This window comes from Neoarius graeffei, chromosome 7 (assembly GCF_027579695.1).
Source record: "Neoarius graeffei isolate fNeoGra1 chromosome 7, fNeoGra1.pri, whole genome shotgun sequence".
Lineage (NCBI taxonomy): Eukaryota > Metazoa > Chordata > Actinopteri > Siluriformes > Ariidae > Neoarius > Neoarius graeffei.
Window position 1 is genome coordinate 69,475,210 of NC_083575.1, and position 13,625 is coordinate 69,488,834.

General features: G+C 42.9%; 1 protein-coding gene across 4 annotated transcripts in view; it reads left to right on the forward strand.

The window, feature by feature from the left end:
- Positions 1-795: 795 nt before the first annotated feature.
- LOC132889632 (sorbin and SH3 domain-containing protein 1) overlaps positions 796-13,625 on the forward strand; it is a 117,791-nt gene continuing 104,961 nt past the window's right edge. For all 4 annotated transcript variants that reach the window (XM_060926332.1, XM_060926328.1, XM_060926330.1 and 1 more), the window contains exon 1: positions 796-892. The gene's annotated coding sequence lies outside the window, so the exon portion shown is untranslated. The remainder of the gene's footprint in view (positions 893-13,625) is intronic.

Sequence of the window (13,625 nt, forward strand, 5' to 3'; positions counted from 1 at the left end):
TGAATTTCACTGTGCTTGACAAATAAAGGTTTCTTCTTCTTCTTAATAGTGATAAATAAATGGTTTTCAGTGTGAGTGTGAATGGGGTATTAGTGCTTCAGCTAATTAACAGCCCTTCTTGAGTTGAAGTGGGTGTGTTAGAGAGGAGAAAACACAGGACAGAAGGAACTCCAGGATCAGGGATGAGAACCTCATCTCATCTCATCTCATTATCTCTAGCCGCTTTATCCTGTTCTACAGGGTCGCAGGCAAGCTGGAGCCTATCCCAGCTGACTACGGGCGAAAGGCGGGGTACACCCTGGACAAGTCGCCAGGTCATCGCAGGGCTGACACATAGACACAGACAACCATTCACACCTACGGTCAATTTAGAGTCACCAGTTAACCTAACCTGCATGTCTTTGGACTGTGGGGGAAACCGGAGCACCCGGAGGAAACCCACGCGGACACGGGGAGAACATGCAAACTCCACACAGAAAGGCCCTCGCCGGCCCCAGGGCTCGAACCCGGACCTTCTTGCTGTGAGGCGACAGCGCTAACCACTACACCACCGTGCTGCCCCGGGATGAGAACCTGTGCTCTAAAATAATATTGCTGTCTACAAGCAGCAGTGGGCTTTTTTTTTTTTTTTTGCTAGTGGTGGATCCACGTGCCTGATTTTGCGCTAGTCTCCGCCTCCTTTCCTCCCCGCCCCCTTATGCCGTGGACACAGAGAGAGAGAGAGAGAGAGAGAGAGAGAGAGGGAGGGGTGGGGCTGAGGTGGGGGGGGGGGGGGGGGTGCCATAGAGTTTTATGCTAATGAGCCCGCGGGCCAAAGCAGCTGGCGCTGAGCGCGAGGGCTCATTGGAAACTGCGTCGTCACCACGGAAACCTGGACTGCTTTCGCGTGAAGGTAAGCGCGCGCGCTGTATATTGACTATTATGGGAAAAGATGACCGTTTGACGCGGCTGCGTCCCAAATTGCTCCTTACTGCCTAGACAAGTGCACTATACAGAATATGAAGTAGTGGTTTCTGTCGGTAATTCCGTGCACTATATAGTGCAGTGAGGAGGCATTTGGGATTGAGCCTTCAGGCTGCTGTGTCCGCTGCGGTCAAATTTGCGGCGCTGGCAAAGTGAGTTACTTTGGTGCTTTAGTGCATAGCGTGTAGTAAACAAGCTAACACAGTGATGCAGGGGGAATCGACATGTTTTCTCTTTTAAACGTCTTGCCATGTGGAATCAAAAGTGGTGCAAGCTCGAGCGTGAAACTGTCATCAGGACCGTGCGTGGGTGTGCGCGAGCGCGTGAATTGTCAGTGTGATTAATATTCTGCAGAATGAGAAAGGCGTGAAAGAGCTCGCTGGTTCTCCTGCAGCTTAATAATGAACCGAGCAGAGGGGTTTTTTTGTCTGTTATAGTTTCACCTGATCCTGGGACGCCGTTCCTGATGTGGGCCAGTGCGCATTATGGCTAAAAAAAAAAAGTGTACACTTGTGCAAAAAGTCTACACTTATGGAAACCCGTTAATGCCAAGTCACATAGTATGCCGTAATAATGAGAACGTGTTTCATAATTATATCTTTGTATCTCATGTCAGAAATAATGGCACTATTTCATAATAATGAGACCATTTTCTCAAATTTGACTCATCTCATGAGAACTTAAATCATAGCATGAGATACTCAGTGTCACGTCACAGCGAGAAGGTTCTGGGTTCGAGCCCAGCAGCCGGCGAGGGCCTTTCTGTGTGGAGTTTGCATGTTCTCCCCATGTCCGTGTGGGTTTCCTCCGGGTGCTCCGGTTTCCCCCACAGTCCAAAGACATGCAGGTTAGGTTAACTGGTGACTCTAAATTGAGCGTAGGTGTGAATGTGAGTGTGAATGGTTGTCTGTGTCTATGTGTCAGCCCTGTGATGACCTGGCGACTTGTCCAGGGTGTACCCCGTCTTTCGCCCGTAGTCAGCTGGGATAGGCTCCAGCTTGCCTGCGACCCTGTAGGACAGGATAAAGCGACTAGAGATAATGGATGGATGGATAGTTTCACCTGATCCTGGGACGCCGTTCCTGATGTGGGCCAGTGCGCATTATGGCTAAAAAAAAAAAAAGTGTACACTTGTGCAAAAAGTCTACACTTATGGAAACCCGTTAATGCCAAGTCACATAGTATGCCGTAATAATGAGAACGTGTTTCATAATTATGTCTTTGTATCTCATGTCAGAATAATGGCACTATTTCATAATAATGAGACCATTTTCTCAAATTTGACTCATCTCATGAGATACTTAGTGGGCGGCACTGTCACCTCACAGCAAGAAGGTTCTGGGTTCGAGCCCAGCAGCCGGCGAGGGCCTTTCTGTGTGGAGTTTGCATGTTCTCCCCGTGTCCGCATGGGTTTCCTCCGGGTGCTCCGGTTTCCTCCACAGTCCAAAGACATGCAGGCTAGGTTAACTGGTGGCTCTAAATTGACCATAGGTGTGAATGGTTGTGTGTCTCTATATATCAGCCCTGTGATGACCTGGTGACTTGTCCAGGGTGTACCCCGCCTTTCACCCATAGTCAGCTGGGATAGGCTCCGGCTTGCCTGCAACCCTGTAGACCCGGATGGATGGATGGATGGATAGATGGAGATACTCAGTCATAATTATGAGATACTATCTCATAAATATGAGAAAATAAGTCATCAGTCATTATTATGAGATTGAAAATCATAATTACAGGACAAGATCTTATAATTATGAGAAAATTACGTACATTTGATGTGTACACTTGATCTGTGGATAGTAAGTGTTTTTTTTTCCTTTCAGGCAGCTGAGTTGCCCTAATGGCATGCAGATAATGCAGCATTGGATTAGTAGAGCATCCAGCATGTGCTTCAAAGTCCAAATCAAGCTGCTGTGTCCATTTGGACAAACAGTTTTAAATATTCCTCAAACAAGGCATGAAGTGTAAGAAAGTTAGACTAAACTAAAATATGAATGAACTCGGCCATGGCAGCATTCATTCACACGTGCTTTCATTAATCAATGTAGCCTCATCACTCACTCTTTTAAATAAATAATGTGTTGACTGGATTACGCGTGTACATTTGGGATCACACTGCCAAGCACCTCGTAGACAGCAAGACCCATTTCATTCATTCATTCACTCATCTTCAGTTAGAACTTTTATCCTGGTCAGGGTTGCGTTGGATCCAGAGCCTATCCTGGGAATACTTATTTTTATTTATTTATTTATTTATTTTTATTTATAAACTTCGCCGATTAAACGGCAGGGAATCCATCAACAGAGTAATAAGCTCCAATACCTGAGGTCCCACAAAATTGCAAAAATTTAAATAGTACAATAAAAAAATAATCAATAAAATGTATTAGAAAAAGAAAAGAAAAAAAAAACGGCCTAGAAGTATACAGACTAAAAGCAGCACAAGCTGGTGCCGAGGGTGGAGATTGGCCGACATGTACGACATTTTACACACACAGATTTAAAAGTCTGTGGTCTATGAATATCAAAATAAAGCCTAGTTAAATTACTATAATATAAAAAAGGTCCTTCTTAAACTGTGAAAGTGATTGATTCAAATTCCTTAAATGTGGGGGTAAAATATTTCAGATTCTAGGACCCCGGATATAAAAACTGGTCTGAAAAGTTACAGTATTAGCCTTGGGTACATTTAACATAGTTCCCCTAGACAAATCTAATCGCCTAGTAAACCTTCTAGGTACACTGATAGAAATATTATGGTCTGTTGACATAGATTTAAAAAGATAAACAAGATCCAGGTACTCATGCCAGCAACACAAAGGAAGGAGTCTTAGCTTTAACAATCTGTCATACTGGGTATGAGGCAGGAATATATCCTGGATGGAATACCAATCCATGACAGTGCACCATGCACACACACATTCACATTCGTCATAGCCAATCCACCTAGTGCCATGTTTGTGGGTTGTGCAAGGAAAGCCATGTAGACACGAGGAGAACATGTGAAACTCACATTCACACACACACACACGGTAATCTGAGCTTAAGATCAGCCTGGAGCTGTGGCGCCATTGAGCTGCACCATGAAGCTGCCACCATCCAACCCATCACTAAATATTTTATTGTGTGCTGATGAATCATAGGACTTTCTGAGATGTAAACATTAGTACATCATAAAACACTAGAGCCTGTCATGCTCTAATATGTAAACGCTGGCCGTGTAGGACCAGGAATACATGGAAGGAGCATTGATGGTGTTTTCTCATTTGCATAGAATCTGGATTTCTTGATGGAGATGAAAGTATAAAATATTCATTTTCAAGGAGGTTGATGAGACTGCTCGAGTGAAACATTTTTTAGGGGTTGTGATGAATCACTTCATGCTTGTGATCCAGTGGATATCAGTATTGCAAGACGTAGTGCAATCAAAATATATAGTAGTGTAATAACAGTGTTGTGGTTTGTTCATGTCACACAGCCTTAGTAAATAATAGGTGCGTTAAACGTGTGGATCATCAGCGAAAGCAATTTAGCGAAGATGCTGTGATGTAAAAGGTAAAAAAGAAAGTGAGGTCAGAGGTGAAAGTCAAGCTGCCTGTTCTGAAGTTGAGCACCACTTCAGCCTGATTGCCTTTGAAGGCTTTGCTTCTGCATATTAAACGTAAACTGAGCAGTGTTTCGACCACTATGCCTTGTAAAGTCACATCTTAAAAGGCTTTTATTTATTTATTTTTTATTTTTTTTAGGTGTTTTGGGTACTTGCTGTAGGACATTTTGATGAAATATTTCAGGAAGGCTGTTAGATTACTTTAAATGAAATGTGTCTCATTTTGGACATAATACAAATGAACTAAAACTCCCAGATGTGGTCCAGTCAGTTAAAGAAAGGAGAAATGCAGGATCTTTTCTGTTCAGCAGTAAACGCAAATGATGGGTATGAAAATGACTATACTGACCTGCAGCATGACAGTTCTGGAAAGTAAATAACTCATTACATTAATGGTATTTAGTAGATGCCCTTATTCAAAGCGGCGTACAACGTACCCAGAGCAGCCTTGGGGTGTAGGTGCCTTGCTCAAAGGCACTTGAGCCATTCCTGCTGGTCCAGAGAATCAAATCAGCAACCTTTTGGCCCCAAAGCTGCTTCCCTAACCATTAGGCCATGGCTATACAACAAATATAATGCTGAAAATGAAAATAATGAGGCGAAGCCATTATATCATTGTAAATGGTGAGAGAGTTTTTAGCAAAACTTTCTTTTTTTTAAAAGATTTTTTCACCTTTATTGGATAGGACAGTGTAGAGACAGGAAATGAGTGGGAGAGAGAGATGGGGAGGGATCAGGAAATTACCTCAGGTTGGAATCGAACCCAGGTCCCCGGATTTATGGGATGGCGCCTTATCCACCTGAGCCACAACTCTCCCTTAGCAAAACTTTCTTCCATGAATTATATCTAGCTTTTTAAAGACGCAATATCCTAAAAATCAATTGGTGTATCTTTATATTTGCACTTTAGTTTTTTTTGCATTTAGTCTGTTCTTGTGGTACAGTACTATTCAAGGAATTTTGTAATTCAATAATATTAAAAAGACATTTTTCCCCCTAAATACTCAGATGATGTTCTAACTTTAAGGCGAAAAAATGTTTAACACTAACCTATAGTGGGGGTAGCACAGTGTCACCGTGGGTAGTGTTGCCATCTCAGAGCGCTAGGGTTAATGGATCAATCCTGAGCTCAGGTTATTGTCTGTGTGGAGTTGGCATGTCTGCTGTGTCTGAGTTTGGCATTTCCCAGAAAACACGGTGTGAATGCACGCGTGGTGCAGTGGTTAGCGCTGTTGCCTCACAGCAAGAAGGTTCTGGGTTTGAACCTCATGGGTGATAAGGGGGCTTTCTGTGTGGAATTTGCATGTTCTCCCTGTGTGCTCCAGTTTCCTCCACAGTCCAAAGATATGCAGTTAGGCTAATTGGCTACTCTAAATTGTCCATGACCAGAAGTGGTGAGGAGTGGCTAGCCGGCTGTACTTACTTAGCCGAGAAACCCTTGGAAAAGGGACCCAGCCCAGAACACACTGGACGGGTGAAGAATCAAGTCAAGTTTGTTTGTATAGTGCTTTTAACAATAGACATTGTCACAATGCAGATTTACAGAATTTGAATGACTTAAGACATGAGCTAATTTTATCCCCAATGAGCACGCCTGTCATGACGGTGGCAAGGAAAAACTCCCTCAGACGACATGAGGAATAAACCTCAAGAGGAACCAGACTCAAAAGGGAACCCATCCTCATTTGGGCAACAACAGACAGCATGACTGTAACACTAACAGTTTTAACATGAAGTCAGTTTCTTTGATGTTATAACTCTTCATTGATGGAAACTTGAGTCCAAAACTGTTCATGACAACTGCAGTCCCAAAGTTAGCAAGTCAACTGTAGTTCTCAGCCATAAAAGCATTACTGTAAGAGTCCAGAGCGTCCTCCAGGTGTGACTTTCAACTGTCCATATGGGGCCATCCTCCACAGGAGCGATGTGATGAGACTCCACCCAGACATAGGGCGTCAGGATGGATCAGGCAGGTCCAAGGAGCTGAAGAGGTCAGCATCTTGATCTCAGGATTGACATGTAACTCAGAGGGACAGATTTTTTTTGGGGGGGAGGTGTAAGAACGAATGGTGCCCTGTGACGGACTGGCTCAATTCAAATTAGCACTTTTTGCAATGTGGTGTGTGGTGATCAGAACAGTATCTCAGAATTCACAACACATCCAAGACCTTGAGCTTGATAGGCTACCATGGCAGAAGAACACCTCAGGTTCCACTCCTGTCAGACAAGAACAGGAATCTGAGGTTACCCTTACAAAAAAGAAGTTTATTCAAGTGTGCTACTAGTATACTTCTTTTAAGCTAAAAATATGATAAGCTTTCAGTTTACTTTTTATCTACTTATCACAGATATACTTAATAAAGTTATAAGTATACTTGGCTTATACTGAAAAGTATATAGAAAAGTCTAAGTATATTAAGCTTATACTTAAACTTTTGATCAAGATATACTTAACAAAAGTGTAATAAAGTATTAAAATATTTGTGCCTTATGTTTAAGTGTGGCGGCACGGTGGTGTAGTGGTTAGCGCTGTCGCCTCACAGCAAGAAGGTCCGGGTTCGAGCCCCATGGCCGGCGAGGGCCTTTCTGTGCGGAGTTTGCATGTTCTGTCCGTGTGGGTTTCCTCCGGGTGCTCCGGTTTCCCCCACAGTCCAAAGACATGCAGGTTAGGTTAACTGGTGACTCTAAATTGACCGTAGGTGTGAATGTGAGTGTGAATGGTTGTCTGTGTCTATGTGTCAGCCCTGTGATGACCTGGCGACTTGTCCAGGGTGTACCCCGCCTTTCACCCGTAGTCAGCTGGGATAGGCTCCAGCTTGCCTGCGACCCTGTAGAACAGGATAAAGCGGCTAGAGATAATGAGATGTTCAAGTGTACTTGCCCTGTAGTTGTGCTTATCCTTTTGATAGTAGCCTATACAATACTTCTTTTTCACATATGTTGGCTTCTTTGTGATATACGGCAGCATGTTTTAAATCCCATCTTTTAAACCTACACATACCATAAGTTTGTGGTCAGCTCTGGGGTGGAATACTAATAGTATATTTCCAATATGTTATAAAGTATACTTTTATAAACTAAAAAGTGGTAGAAGCGTGTAACGAGTAAACCAATAGTATATTTCCAGTATACTACAAAGTCTCATCATCTCTAGCCGCTTTATCGTTCTACAGGGTTGCAGGCAAGCTGGAGCCTATCCCAGCTGACTATGGGCGAAAGGCAGGGTACACCCTGGACAAGTCTCCAGGTCATCACAGGGCTGATACATAGACAACCATTCACGGTCAATTTAGAGTCACCAGTTAACCTAACCTGCATGTCTTTGGACTGTGGGGGAAACCGGAGCACCCGGAGGAAACCCACGCGGACAACATGCAAACTCCGCACAGAAAGGCCCTCGCCGGCCACGGGGCTTGAACCCGGACCTTCTTGCTGTGAGGCGACAGCACTAACCACTACACCACCGTGCCGCCATACTATAAAGTATACTTTAGGAAACAAAAAAGTGGTCTAGAAGTATAAAACAAGTAAACTCATAGTATATTTCCAGTATACTATGAAGTATGCTTTTGTAAGCTGAAGAGTGGACTACAAGTATAGAACTAGTAAACTATTAGTATATAAGTTTACTTGTGGTATATTTGCAGTACACAATAAAAAAAATACTAGTTGTATATTCAAAGTTTACTTCTCTTAGACTTAAAGTATACTTTTTATAAACTAAAAGTGGGCCAATTTAGTCCCAAGAAGTATTAGATTAGTTTACTTACAAGTATACTGTACATACATTGATATCAGTATACTCGGTACACAAAAGTATACTTAAGGAAATATACTTTAACTTTACTTAAGTATACTTAATAAAATTAACTTGAAGTATACTTCTTCTTGATAAGGGTACAGTGGACACAGACTCACAGAAACTGAACAGTTGACCATTCAACGTTTTTCCAATTGTCATCTGTCCAGGTTTGTTGAGCCTGTGCCCTGTGTAGCCACAGATTCCTTTATCTTGATAATTTTAGCATTGTACCGCTACCATGTGGTTGGCTGACTGAATGAGCAGGTATGCAGGTATTCCTAATAAAGTGGCCAGTGAGTGTGTAATAGTAGTAGTGAAAGATAAATGCCTCCTGTGATTGAATTGTTTTGTGTTATTGTAATCGTCTGTTCCGATAATCACCCTGATGCTAGTCAGAAATCTCCTGTGGTAGGCTGTTGTCACTTGCTTACACGTTTTTCACCGTGTAGAGTACGCTTCTTTCGACTAAAAAACATTCAGATGTTTTATCCAATATCCAGAGAAAGATTGTACGAGAATACAGTATGTGTATGTGTTTATAGACCTCATAAAAAAGCTACAACCAGCTAAAACTACTGCAAATTCTGACATTTGGGTGAAATTCCAATGCTAGACTATCTGGATCACAGCGTCCGTCGTCTGATGAATAATTTGTGTTGGCTGGTAAATTTTTTATAACTGTTTTGTCGAGTCATGTTTCTTGTGTGTTGTGCAGTGAGCAGGCAGCCGGAAGTCTCATGAAACACAGGCGCAATCTTCAACAAATCTTCAAAAAATTTCAGCCGTTTGGTAATGCCGTTAATAATTTATTATGTATATCTGGCAAAACTAGAGATAAACTTTTTTTTTTTAATGTGACACTGGCAGTGTATTAAATGTGTCTCAATCACAGATGAGTTGATAATTTTTTGCTACTGTTTTAATATTGTACTGTATGTCCTTACTTTACACCAAAACACAGCACATTGTTACTCTAAAGGGGTGTTCACATGGCACATATTTGCATCGATGCTGCACCGATGTACTTTGTTGTGATGTATCTTACACCGGTGTAAATTTTGTGGAGCGTTCACACGTCACAAACCTGCTTACTAGAGAGAAGCGTGTTAGCACCGGTGCAGCCCCACTTGCATTCACACGGCAGTTTTTGCGACCACGCTACTATACGATAGTAATAATGCGGAAATGAAATATGCGCATGCGTGAAAATGTACTTCCTTTTCCCGGTTGTCATGGCATCACCAAGCGCCAGGAAAACAATGTGGATGAAGACACCAGTGTTGCCAGATACTGCTGACGTTTTCCAGCCCAAAATATGTTCAAATCCGCCAAAATGCACTTAAAACAGCCCAATCTGGCAACAGTGGAAGACACGCAGTTCTGTTGTTGTTGATATTCGCCATTTTGGAAGCGCAAAATACCAGGATGCAAATTATGCAATGCCCATATGTATTCAACTCTCCTCACGCGTAGCGAGTCTACCCCTGTAGCGTTCAGACGTCCCATTTTATATCGGTGCTGCCCCGCAAACTAGCATTTACTCCGGAGTAAATTTCTTAAACCACCTCCCGAGCAGGGTTAGATTTGCACCGGTTTAAGCAGCTTTCAGGGGCTACACCGGTATAACTTTGTACCGTGTGAACGCTCTACCGGGGCAGCCCCGGTGCTACACTGGAGTAAAAGTTGCTGTGTGAACACCCCTTAAATAACTGACTATGCATTATCAGATTTATTGGTTTATGAATGATTAGACGTGGGGCCTTTGAACAATGTTTGACAGGTTCAAAACACTGGCATTATCGCAAGTAACATTGTACTTTATGTTTATTTTTCCAACACTGGGCCTCATTTATCGATAGTGTTTTGCTTAAAATTGTAAACAAATGTTTTTGTAGGTCAAACCTAATGACACATTCCCACCAGATTTCCATCATGTACATATTTTGACAAATGCCAGTCACCTGTAGATTCCCAAGCATGTTCACATCACGGCTGATTTACATTTATTGATGCCCACAAAACGCCATAACAGGAAAAGATTACAGATCTGAAAAACATCCGTTCATCCATTATCCAAAACCGTTTATCCTGTGCAGGGCAAGCTGGAGCCTATCCCAGCTGACTATGGGCGAGAGGCGGGGTACACCCTGGACAAGTCGCCAGATCATCACAGGGTTGACACGTAGATACAAACAACCATTCACATCTACGGTCAATTTAGAGCCACCAATTAGCCAAACCTGCATGTCTTTGGACTGTGTGGGAAACCAGAGCACCTGGAGGAAACCCACACAGACACACATGCAAACTCCACACAGAAAGGCCTCTCCTCGTCAGCCGCTGGGCTCAAACTCAGAACCTTCTTGCTGTGAGGCGGCAGTGTTAACCACTACACCACTGTGCTGCCCCTAAAAAACAGATCATTGCAATATGTTGGCTACCACAGACACACAATATCTCTTTTTCTGTTTCAAGGTTGCCATTTCTTTTGCCCATATTAAATAGATAGTTTGGTTTGACTTAATTTATGGATTTTTTACCTCCGTCAACTTTGTTGGAGGAGGTTATGTTTTCGTCTCCATTTGTTTGTTTGTTCCCAGAATAACTCAAAAATTAATGAACGGATTTTGATGAATTTTTGAGTCATGGAACACTTGATTAGATTTTGATGTAAATCCCTATATGTGGTTTGGCAGGGTGTACACTCTACCAAGTGCCCTTCTAGTTCTTTAGTCATTAATCCACTCATCCATTATCTGTAGCCACTTATCCTGTACAGAATCGCAGGCAAGCTGGAGCCTATCCCAGCTGACTATGGGCGAGAAGCAGGGTACACCCTGGACAAGTCGCCAGATCATCACAGGGCTGACACATAGAGACAAACATCAGTTCACACCTACGCTCAATTTAGAGCCACCAATTAACCTAACCTGCATGTCTTTGGACTATGGAGGAAACCGGAGCACCCGGAGGAAACCCACGTAGACAAGGAGAGAACATGCAAACTCCACACAGATAAGCCCTCGTTGGCCACTGGGCTCGAAGCCAGGACCTTCTTGCTGTGAGGCGACAGTGCTAACCACTACACCACCGTGCTACCCTTTAGTCATTAATCTCTCATCTCATCTCACTGTCTCTAGCCGCTTTATCCTGTTCTACAGGGTCGCAGGCAAGCTGGAGCCTATCCCAGCTGACTACGGGCGAAAGGCGGGGTACACCCTGGACAAGTCGCCAGGTCATCACAGGGCTGACACATAGACACAGACAACCATTCACACTCACATTCACACCTACGGTCAATTTAGAGTCACCAGTTAACCTAACCTGCATGTCTTTGGACTGTGGGGGAAACCGGAGCACCCGGAAGAAACCCATGCGGACAACATGCAAACTCCGCACAGAAAGGCCCTCGCCGGCCACGGGGCTCGAACCCGGACCTTCTTGCTGTGAGGCGACAGCACTAACCACTATACCACCGTGCTTCCCTACAGTATTTAAACTTGACAGTTTAATCCATATATAAGATTACGATAACTAATGCAAATTATAAGATCTGAAGACGAAGTTCAGGAGCTCTTACAGTATGCAAATGTTTTTACAAATAAATGTGTCCATATCCACTTCGATAAATGAGGTCCATTGTTGCTGTAACCCAGCGTTTCTCAACCTTTTTTCAGTCACGGCACCCTTCAGAAGTATGCCAATTCTCAAGGCACCCCCATATAAAATATACGCAGTCACGCTGACCATACGCTGACCCCGGCAGTGACGTTGTAACATGGGAAAGGGGGCCTTGAGACAAATTTTGATGATGCATGAGGCAGCGATGATCTGCATTAGTGTAACTATCGTTTTTTGGAATTTTAATTCATTTTATTTATTTCAGTGTTAGAATATATCATTTTTTGACGGCACCCCTAACGAAGCCAGACGGCACCCCGGTTGAGAAAGGCTGCTGTAACCAATATATAGCATTGAGATAGGCCTGTTAATGGCGTGTATATTTCACAATAAACACACACCAGCATGGAAATGATTGAGAACTCTTCTGCCAGATGTTTCAACCACGAACACCTGACTTGGTCTGTCCATATTGTCTTATCCTGAATTGCTTAGCAACCCTCTGTCCTCTGTCTTCCCTCTCACCTTCCTTCACCCCTACTGGTGGTGATAGTGTGACATGTGTGATAGTGGTGCTCAAAGTAAGTGTGCGTGTGTCAAGGTTTTCAAGGTTTATGTGCACACAGCATTGTGCTAATGAATTAAAATAAACAAGGCAATGAACAATTTATGGTTCCGTTTAGGTTGTGCTGATAGATTTCTCTTTTCACTTCTGGCTTGCATAGCAGCTTGTTGTGCAGCTGCCACGGAGAGGGTGAGAACAGTTTGGCTGGGGAGAACTCTGCTTAAAGATGCAAATTACACAATGTACAAGCTTAACCATGAATATGAAGCTCTGTGATCACAAGACTATATAAAAATATCTTGCCGCACAATACCATACAATGATTGAGTTGCAGTAAGCAGGTTTATAACAGCCCTATGATGGCCCTGCTGGCTCACATGTATGTGTGCACCTATCTGACACATTTGCGTGTTATCATTTTTAAAAAGCGCCCAGCATTACTCAACAGTGAACTCTGGAGGCTTCTGTCATGGTGTTATGCAGTCCTCCATTATGGAAACACTTGAAATGGCTGGCTTATCACAGAGCTGTTTTTAGGTGTGGTGGAACAGTCCGCATCCCCAGAGCAAATTATCAGGCTTCAGTCGCATAAGCAACTGCTCTGAAACAGTTGTCAGAGTCTGCGTTCCATGTAATAAGTCGTGAAATTTTCCTCATGAGCATGTGAGAATCAAGCGTCATGACTAAATGAGCGATAGGACCAGACAGAAGTTTGGACACACCTTCTAATTCAATGGTTTTTCTTTGTTTATTAATTAAAAGACATTTCATAATTTAAAGGAAATATCTCGCAAATAAACAAATTGAGCTAAAAGTCGGTCTTTATGTCTGTCCGTTATAAAAAAGCTGCATGCTGTATTTGTTCTTAACGATATAACTACTAAAGTGATGAAAATAGATGGGACTATTTTTTGCCGCCATAACAACATCATGCGTGACGTCATTTTCCGCGAGAACAGTGGAGGTATACAAGTACATGCTATACTAGACTATAGTATAATATTATGGTCCAGTGTAACTTCTTGGTCAATTTGTTTGCATTTCTCCACAAAAATGATAGCAATGCA